Here is a 9553-nt window from a genome sequence, read left to right as displayed (position 1 = left end):
TTTGCTTTCTCTCTCACAACTCAACCCAATTATCCTAACGACCATGGAGATAACCTGCAGGTGTGAGGCCCAGTCTGACCTTGGAGTCTTGGCGCCTAGAGTGCCACACTCCCACCTCCACTTAACATACCATCATGGCTACACAACACATACCAGAACAGATACAAAGCAGAAAGAATAATACAATTAAAAAGCCAGTACACTTAAAGAGCCAGGATAGCCCATAAACCAGCAAGGCCCCATGTCCTTCACAGGGCTTGCGTAGAAGGACCCCTGAGGATGACCTTAGGGTCTGGGCAGGTACATATGGGAGGAGGCGTTCCTTCAGATAACCTGGCCCCAAGCCGTTTAGGGCTTTAAATGTTAATACCAGCACTTTGAATCAGGCCCGGACCTGGACTGGCAGCCAATGAAGCTGGAAGGACTGGCGTGATGTGGTCTCGTCGGCCAGTCCCTGTTAGTAACCGTGCTGCCCTGTTTTGTACCAGTTGACGTTTCCGGACCATTTTCAAAGGCAGCCCCACATATAACGCATTGCAGTAATCCAAACGAGAGGTTATCAGAGCATGGATGACTGTAGCTAGGCTAGTGGCCTTTTTGGCTGAGGAGTGGGATAAAAATGCCCACAGAGTTCTCAGCCTTTGAAGTATGGTGGCCAGATGTGGGAAAAGGACAGGGATCTGGCACCTTTAATAGTTGTATCAGAATAATTGAATAGTAGAGTTAAAAGGAGCCTATAGGGCTATTGAGTCCAACCACTTAGTCAATGCAGGAATCCACCTTAAAGCATCCCTTGCAGATGGCTGACCAGCTGCCTCTTGAATGTCTCTAGTGTGGGAGAGCCCACAACCTCCCTAGGTAATTGGTTCCATTGTCGTACTGCTCTAACAGTCGGGAAGTTTTTCCTGATGTCCATCCGGAATCTGGCTTCCTGTAACTTGAGCCCATTATTCCATATCCTGCACTGTGAGAGGATCGAGAAGAGATCCTGGCCTTCCTCTGTGTGACAACATTTCAAGTACTTGAAGAGTGTCGAAGGGCTCCATCACACCGGCATTTTATCGCACTCTCGACATGTCTGGTTGCTATTTTGCAGTGCGGTACTCAGATGATGTCATGCCTTTCCTGCAGTCACCCCACCTCTTCTCCATTTTTCATGTTTTCCTAGAGCAGGGGAAGTCCGGCTTATTTCCTCCACGTGGGATTAAAGTGCTCTTCCACCCTCCCCGTGTATTGCCATCCTCGTAGTATGTCCTTTGTTGTGTGTGTGTGCACATACGCGCATACACACACACACACACACACCCTAAAACTAGAGATAATGAATTAATTATGTTAATTATGCACATTATGGGAATAGATGCTTTCTTTGTCAGTCATCCTAAAATCCATGCTATTCATAATTTTGTAAGCCTGCATCAAGTCCCTCTTTGATTAGCTATTTTCTCAACTAAAATGTTCTACAGCTTTTCCTTGTAGGTGCTCCAAATTTCTGACCATTTTGGTTGCCAAGTATTGTAACGTGCCAGTATTTAATATTCAAGCCCAAATATGCTAATAGCCTGGCTAAGTTTTTTAACAGCTCTTAATGAATTAAGCATGTTAAGCTGTTTTATTTCAATAATCCTGAATTATCTTATCCTTCTTAATCAATGCATATAATTACAGACAAATTAGAGAAGAGTGTTGCTGGAGCAATCTGTCACACACTCAGTGGGAAGAAAGACTGCAAAAAAGATGGTTTTATTCTTTGTCTTTTTAATTCCTGTGAAGGCAACTTCTGAAATTAGTTGGCTTTTTCTTAGCACTTCATTCTTGGCAAAGATCATAATTTAATGGTTAATTAATCTATGACTAAAAAACCTCCAATTAATTTTATATAACAGTATACATTCTCTTCAAATATAATGGCTTGAAGCCGGACAATGCAGGTTAAGGTACAAGACTGCTGGTGTTATTACTGTATATACTGTTGATACTTTATAGGATTGTTTTATGTTGCATCTCATCTTATTTGCTGTTTGCTACTTTGGCCATTACTGTGAAAAAGCAGGATATCAATTTAAATAAAATTTAAAAAATAAATACTGTGCATCAAAGAGATTACTCTGTATCTTGCAGACATTGCTACAGCTGCCTTACCCATGGAAATAATAGCAGACCCAAGGGGCCACTCATGAGAGCAATGTAATATCAGAAATGCAACGTAGTGGAATATTGAAGCTTCCTTCCTGTTATTAGAATAGCAGCATCTTTCAGCTTTTCTATAAAGCTGCCACTGTGATCTTCCCTCCTCTGACATTACATTAACCACATAAGTAGAAAATACACTTGAGTAGTTATTTCTAGGGATGAGTAAATCTGTCAGTTTTTCTTTCTCCCCTATTTGCATTTTTTTAAAGCTCAAGTTCTTTCTCTCCCGAATGGTGGCTTTGCAAACTTTGGCAAATACTTATCAAAAATGAATGGAAACTACATTCTCACATATCGGTGCCAGCCAAATTCAATAGGACCACATTGGACCTGCCACTACAGAGCTGTTAAAGATGAGAAGCCTGTCAGACAAAAAAAAAAGAGAACATCGTCCTCTCCAGGGCCAGCCCTATGGTAAAGCAGCCTGATGCAGGAGCATCAGATGGCAGAATACAGGAAGAGTGGCGACACCCCCCTTCAAAGGGCCTGCAGGCGTGCTTGCTCCTCGGCTCACTTGCCTCCTGCTCACGCATCTCCCACTCGCCTGACCTGCTGGGCCAGCCAACTCAAATGGCCCTGCCGGCCCACCTTACTTTTGTTGGTGTGCATATGCCCATGTGATCCCCTAAGTGGTGCCTGCAAGGTCAGCCAAAGTATTGCGAAAAGTCCCAGAATTTCCATGGGGCACCTATAGGTGGAAGGTCTGGATAGGTGGTGTGCTGGCAAGGCTGGCCTGCGTATGAGTGCCAAAAAAAGTGGGTGGACGCACATATCAGGAGAAAAGGGTGGCGGAGAATCCCTGCTTCTGGCAACACCCTGCCTAGGGCTGTATTGTCTAGAGCAGATGGGTTAGAATTTCATTTCATTCATTTTTTGATAAGAACTTATCAAAAGTTCTTATCCCCCCACCATATGAATGGGACAGAAAGAATTTGAGATTTAAAAACTTTTAGATGTAGGAGAAAATAAAACTGACAGATTTGTCTACCCCTGTTTTTAACACTAAGAAAATTAGACTAATGGCCCTTGCCATTCATTTTCTTGATTTAACACAGCCAGTCTTTAACTTCTGCTACCAGTCTTGGTGAGCCACGTTCATGTTTCCAGGGCAGGATAGCACATCATTTGATTCTATTTCTTACCTTATTTTCAAACTATTTTTGAAAGTCATCTGCTAGACTCTAGAAGACTGCACTTGAGAAATACTTGTAATGAAGCCGAGACAGGTTTTGTTTGTTGTTTATTCGTTCAGTTGTTTCTGGCTCTTCGTGACTTCATGGACCAGCCCACACCAGAGCTTTCTGTCGGCTGTCGCCACCCCCAGCTCCCCCAAGGTCAAGTCTGTCACCTCCAGAATATCGTCCATCCATCTTGCCCTTGGTCGGCCCCTCTTCCTTTTGCCTTCCACTTTCCCTAGCATCAGCCTCTTCTCCAGGGTATCCTGTCTTCTCATTATGTGGCCAAAGTACTTCAGTTTTGCCTTTAATACCATTCCCTCAAGTGAGCAGTCTGGCTTTACTTCCTGGAGTATGGACTGGTTTGATCTCCTTGCAGGCCAAGGCACTCTCAGAATTTTCCTCCAACACCACAGTTCAAAAGCATCTCTCTTCCTTCGCTCAGCCTTCCTTATGGTCCAGCTCTCGCAGCCATAGGTTACTACGGGGAATACCATTGCTTTAACTATGCGCACCTTTGTTGTCAGTGTGGTGTCTCTGCTCTTAACTATTTTATCAAGATTTGTCATTGCTCTCCTCCCAAGAAGTAAACGTCTTCTGATTTCCTGGCTGCAGTCAGCGTCTGCAGTAATCTTTGCGCCCAGAAATACAAAGTTTGTCACTGCCTCCACGTTTTCTCCCTCTATTTGCCAGTTATCAATCAAGCTGGTTGCCATAATCTTGGTTTTTTTTAAGGTTTAACTGCAACCTGGCTTTTGCACTTTCTTCTTTCACCTTTGTCATAAGGCTCCTCAGCTCCTCCTCGCTTTCAGCCATCAAAGTGGTGTCATCTGCATATCTGAGATTGTTAATGTTTCTTCCTGCGATTTTAACTCCAGCCTTGGATTCCTCAAGCCCAGCACGTCGCATGATGTGTTCTGCATACAAGTTGAATAGGTAAGGTGAGAGTATACAAGCCTGCCGTACTCCTTTCCCAATCTTAAACCAGTCCATTGTTCCGTGATCTGTTCTTACCGTTGCTACTTGTTCGTTATACAGATTCCTCAGGAGGCAGACAAGATGACTTGGTATCCCCATACCACCAAGAACTTGCCACAGTTTGTTATGATCCACACAGTCAAAGGCTTTAGAATAGTCAATAAAACAGAAATAGATGTTTTTCTGGAACTCCCTGGCTTTCTCAGCCTCAATACTGCCAAGGCAATAGTAAAATAATGAAATCGAGGACACTACAGTTCTAGCTTTAATTATTTTTTTAAGTGTGACAGAGTTAAGACATTTGCTCCATTCACTCATTCACTCATTCATTCATTCAATAATGTCAGAAGAATACACTAGAAATAAGCTCTGGAGTTGCTCAAGAGCATTCAGCAGCCAGTTGGAAAGGTTGAACTATACAAAGAATGTCTCTCTTAAAAGATTTCTCATATTTATAACCTAAGATTAAAATTATTGATGTTGTAGTCATTACCTTGTGGGGGCTTCAGCCCTGAAAGGTGCCCAAGAAATGTTTTAAATTAATTAAATAAATAAATACACGATGAATAATAATAATAATTATTATTATTTCTTACCCGCCTCTCCATTTTGATCGGGGCAGGGAACAACAATAAATGATAAAATACATAAAACTGAATTAAAACGTAATATACATGGTTAAAAACATCCTAAAACATTCTAAAAACATTTTAAAATTCCACTGGATAGGCCTGCCAGAAGAGATCAGTCTTTATAGCTTTCTTGAATGCAAGTAGACTGTTAAGTTGACGAGTCTCCTAAGGCAGGCCATTCCACAGTCTGGGAGCAGCAGAAGAGAAAGTCCTCTGGGTAACAGTTGTTAATCTAGTTTTTGCTAGTTGAAGTAGATTTTTCCCAGAGGACCTGAGTGTGCGGGGCAGATTGTATGGGAGAAGGCAATCCCGCAGGTAGCCAGGACCCAAACCATGTAGGGCTTTATAGGTGATAACCAACACTTTATACTTCGCTCGGAAAGAGATTTTAGAGAGTGAAGAGATTTTAAAACTGCGCTTAGGTGTACCAGTGACCAGCCTGGCTGCCATATTTTGAACTACTTGAAGTTTCCGGACTAGGCACAAAGGTAGCCCTATGTAGAGCACATTGCAGAAGTTGGGCCTTGAAGTTACCAGCGCGTGCACTACCATCTTTAGGTCTTCCGACTCTAGGGCCGGATCTACACTAGTCTTATAACGTTGCTAGTGTCCCTTTCTAATGTGGTTCTCTGTATCGGTTCTCTGTATCACGGGGCACACTAGCTTGACTTAGGTTTAGCTGTAACGTTACTGCAGGGCACATTGCTAAATCCTTTCTGTTGTTCTCCCTCTTCTTTGAGAGTAGCAGTGTTGCTGGGTTTGCTCCGCCCACTGCCTGCCTCATTCCTAGCCAGCAGTGCAGGGCAATAGTCATAAGCACACACAAACTCCCTCCCAAAACATCATAACACAAGTCCCAGGGAATTGCCTGAATGCATGGGAGCCTGCCACTTTGCTAAAGCTAAGAAGGGTTGGGTCTAGTCAGGGTTTGGATGGGTGACCAAGTTGAAAAGTTTTAGCAGCAGCTCCGTTTTGGACTGGGAGCAGAGACCCTTGTTTATTTTCCTGCACGGAGCTACAGTGATCCTTTGAACGCTCCTCAGCTCCTTTGCAAAGAGGGGGGAAATGTTAAAAAAAAAATCATAAAAAATCAGCCGATGACCCAATTCGATTAAAATTTGGTATTTGAATTACTGTGCCAATTTTGGTGTCTTTATCTATAAAGCTTATGCAGATGTAAGCATTTGTTTAAAATCCTGCTCCTGCGCCCACAGCAGCGGCTCAGGAGAATCTTTTGCAAAAGGAGCACAATTAAGGCAGGATGCATGGGACTACTTCACAATCAAAGCAGATTCTAAGGTGGAAAACTTCTGAGTCCTTTGCATGCAATTGTCAGTGATTGCACAATATAACGCTGGTGTGATTTATCTGCTGTAGCAGATAAGATAGCAAACGGGGCGAAGGAAGGAGAACAGGAAGTGGGCGGCGCAAACCCAGCAACTCTGCTACTCTCAGAGAAGAGGGAGAGGAAAATTACCGGTAGAAGGAGGCACATGAATCTGTAGCCGCGCTGGAACTAAGAAATAGAACCTGTAAGTACAACTCATTTACAACGTTAGAGACCCAGGGTCACGTGACGCTGTGCGTCACAGTAACCCATTCAGAACGTTAGAATAACATCAGTGTAGATTCCCACTAGGAAGGGGCGCAGCCGGCGTATCAGCCGAAGCTGATAGTAGGCACTCCTGGCCATCGCATCTATCTGGGCTGTCATTTGGAGCGATGGATCCAGAAGTCTGGACATAACCTGCTGCCGTGCAAAGATCATTCTCTAACGTCAGCTCCCATCTTTCATTTACAACAGGGGTGGGCAACTTGTGGCCTTCCAGATGTTTTGGCCCTACAGATGTTTGCCTCCCACCATTCCTCACCATTGGCTATGCTGGCACAACTGGTGGGAGTTGTAGGCTAAAAGATTTGGGGGGGGGGTCATAAATTCCCCACCATCGATTTAGGAAGAAGTACCTTTTTTTGTTACTCCGTATTGGGAGGAATGTTGATACTACTACTACCACTTGGGGGTGGAAAAGGAAAGCAGACCATTCCATTTTCCAATAAAGCAAATCTAGAATTAATAAATGCTACTAGTAAAAATAGCACAATTAGGGGAAATATTATGAACCGCTTGATTGTTTGACTTGAACCCATGTCACAGGATACATCTTGAAAAGGGAAGGGAAAACAATACTAGGACCCCCGAAGTAACAGCACTATGTGCTTAGGTATGGGCAACCTCTCATCAGCAGAGCTTCCCAGCCACTTCTTTTGACCTTGCTGTGTTGAGAGTTAGGCAATTTAAGAAACATGTTTCAAGCTGATATACTTTAGCAATTTTCTTTGCCCTTCCCACTTAACAATGCACCACTCCTCTCTGCCTTTATCTAGTCAACTTAACCCTCCTTTTATTGTTTTCCATCCCTGAATGCAGTGCCAACACCTTCCCACCTTTTAAGATAATAAACAGTTGAACTCCTTTAGACTAGAGTTGCCATGAATTTTCATCTAAGCTGAAATTTTTAGCCAAATTTGGAGTTTCCTCTTGGCCGTGTGTGTGATGGAATTTCTAGGGTAAATCAATAACGTTGGCAAAGTTTCATAGAAGGTTTCTGCAGGCCCCTCTTTTTATGTTACCGTACAGTTCCTCCTTGTTGTAGCAACGGGCGCACATTAGCGAGGGTCATTGCAATCATGTATGCATGCTGCACAACAATAAAGAAATTGTTCAGGAGACACTAGAAACATGTTGCTTTAACAGTTAATGTTTAACATGTCCCTCCCTCTAGACAAATTTACACCTCATGAATTTCTTTCATGCACATACACTATACCTATAAGAGGGGGTGGGGAGAGAGAGAGAGAGAGAGTTGCTGTCGCTGGAATTCCAGAGTGTCTCCTGGCTAGGTGGCAGGGTGGGGGAGAAATCTCTCCCCCATCTACTCTTTTTTCTAGCCTCTCCTGCAGAATGATTGGGGAGGAGAGTGAGTGGATGGGGGCCGTCATGGTTAGGCTGACTTTGCTCTCCTTCAGCTGTGAGGGGAAGTGGTAAGTGGTGAAGACCTAGGTTTTCACTGCTTGGCAAGGCAGTGCCTGCCTTACAAGACTTTTGGATGCCAGCTGAGGGTGCTTTCTCCAGCTGCAAGAGGAGAGGTATCGCAATGTCATCTCATACTATCTTTTTCAGGGAGGAAAGAGAAGGTGAGGAGGAAAGCACATGTTGGACAGTTGCCAAGTTTTGCTGAAGCCCAAAGGAGTGGAGAAGGTTTAGCCATGAGAAGGACAACGATCTGAGGTGCAGCTAAACCCTCTCCTCTCCCTTTCTGAATCCTTGAAAGGGAAAGAAGCGGTTCCCTTTGGGGAAAGACTTAGCTGAGCACTGCTTGAATGGGCAACCTGATCCCTGATTCTTAAAGGAAATGGAACATATTCCTCCCACCCCCACCTCCACATGCAATCCACAATCCACTTCTACTATTTTGAGGATTTTTATTCTCCTTCTGGCCAGATTTGTTTATCTTCCTGGATCCCTCAAATATTCCCTGAGTCATATGCTCTTAAAAACAAAACTCTCATGATCTTTTCTTTATATTCAATGACTTCCTGTTTATTGTATTTCAGTTTTTTTGTCTGTTTAAAGTTTATTGTACCTTGGACAATTGTACTTTCCCCTCCTACTTTAATTCTCTGCTCTTTCCTTGCACTGATTTTCATAGTATTTGCAGGCAGGAATTTTGAGGAGGAGGCTGTTTCACTGTTCACCTACACAGCTGTGTAGCTGTGAACTACCACGCAATTTGTAAATGAGTCCTGCCCAGCTGCGAAGGTGGGCATGCAGGTTTTTTGGTGGCTATTTCTCACCTCGTACTACAGAGCTGTGCTGCAGTGTAAACCATGCACTTTATTTTTAAACCTCCGTTTCTGTGCAGTAACAAAGGTGTACAAGTGGTTAGCAGGCTAAACAAAGAAGCAAACTGAACAGCAGTATGGCCTCAAATTTCTCCTGCAGTTGCAGAATAAAACTGTGGCTTGTGACACATTCACACACTATAAACACAAATGATGACATGCATGCTTGTTCAAACTTGCTTCTTTTCCCAACAGTATTTGTGCGTGGCAATTGGTCACATTATAAACATGTGCTGTGCTGTGCTGTATTCATTATTGTATGCTCCCAAAGCAACAACTGCATTTTGGGGAGAAATAGCTTTCATCTTCAGTTAGAAGGAAATCAGGGCTGTGAAAGGTCTCTGCTTAAGACACTGGAAAGCTACTGACAGTCATGGTAGGAAAGGGGACCTCAAAGCTATGGCCACTCCCCTCACACACATGCCAGAGACGGGCAGGGGGTAAGTAAAACTGGTTCCATCAAACCTCAAAGTACCTGAAGTGCCTTGGTGGTTTCAGAAGGCCCCACTCACCCTTGGTTGGCTCTGTCAGTGGCTGCTGCCTCAAGGCACCTGGAGTGCTTTGAAGTGGCAGTTCCCAAAGGAGAAGCTCCCCTTTTCTTCCTGCCACAGGACAGCCCTCAGTGCCTTGAGAGGGTTCTACCCATATAGGTGGCCTAAATAAAACAGATAA

The sequence above is a fragment of the Elgaria multicarinata genome, chromosome 1, assembly GCF_023053635.1.
Source record: "Elgaria multicarinata webbii isolate HBS135686 ecotype San Diego chromosome 1, rElgMul1.1.pri, whole genome shotgun sequence".
Taxonomy (NCBI): domain Eukaryota; kingdom Metazoa; phylum Chordata; class Lepidosauria; order Squamata; family Anguidae; genus Elgaria; species Elgaria multicarinata.
Note: the sequence above shows the minus strand (reverse complement) of the source record.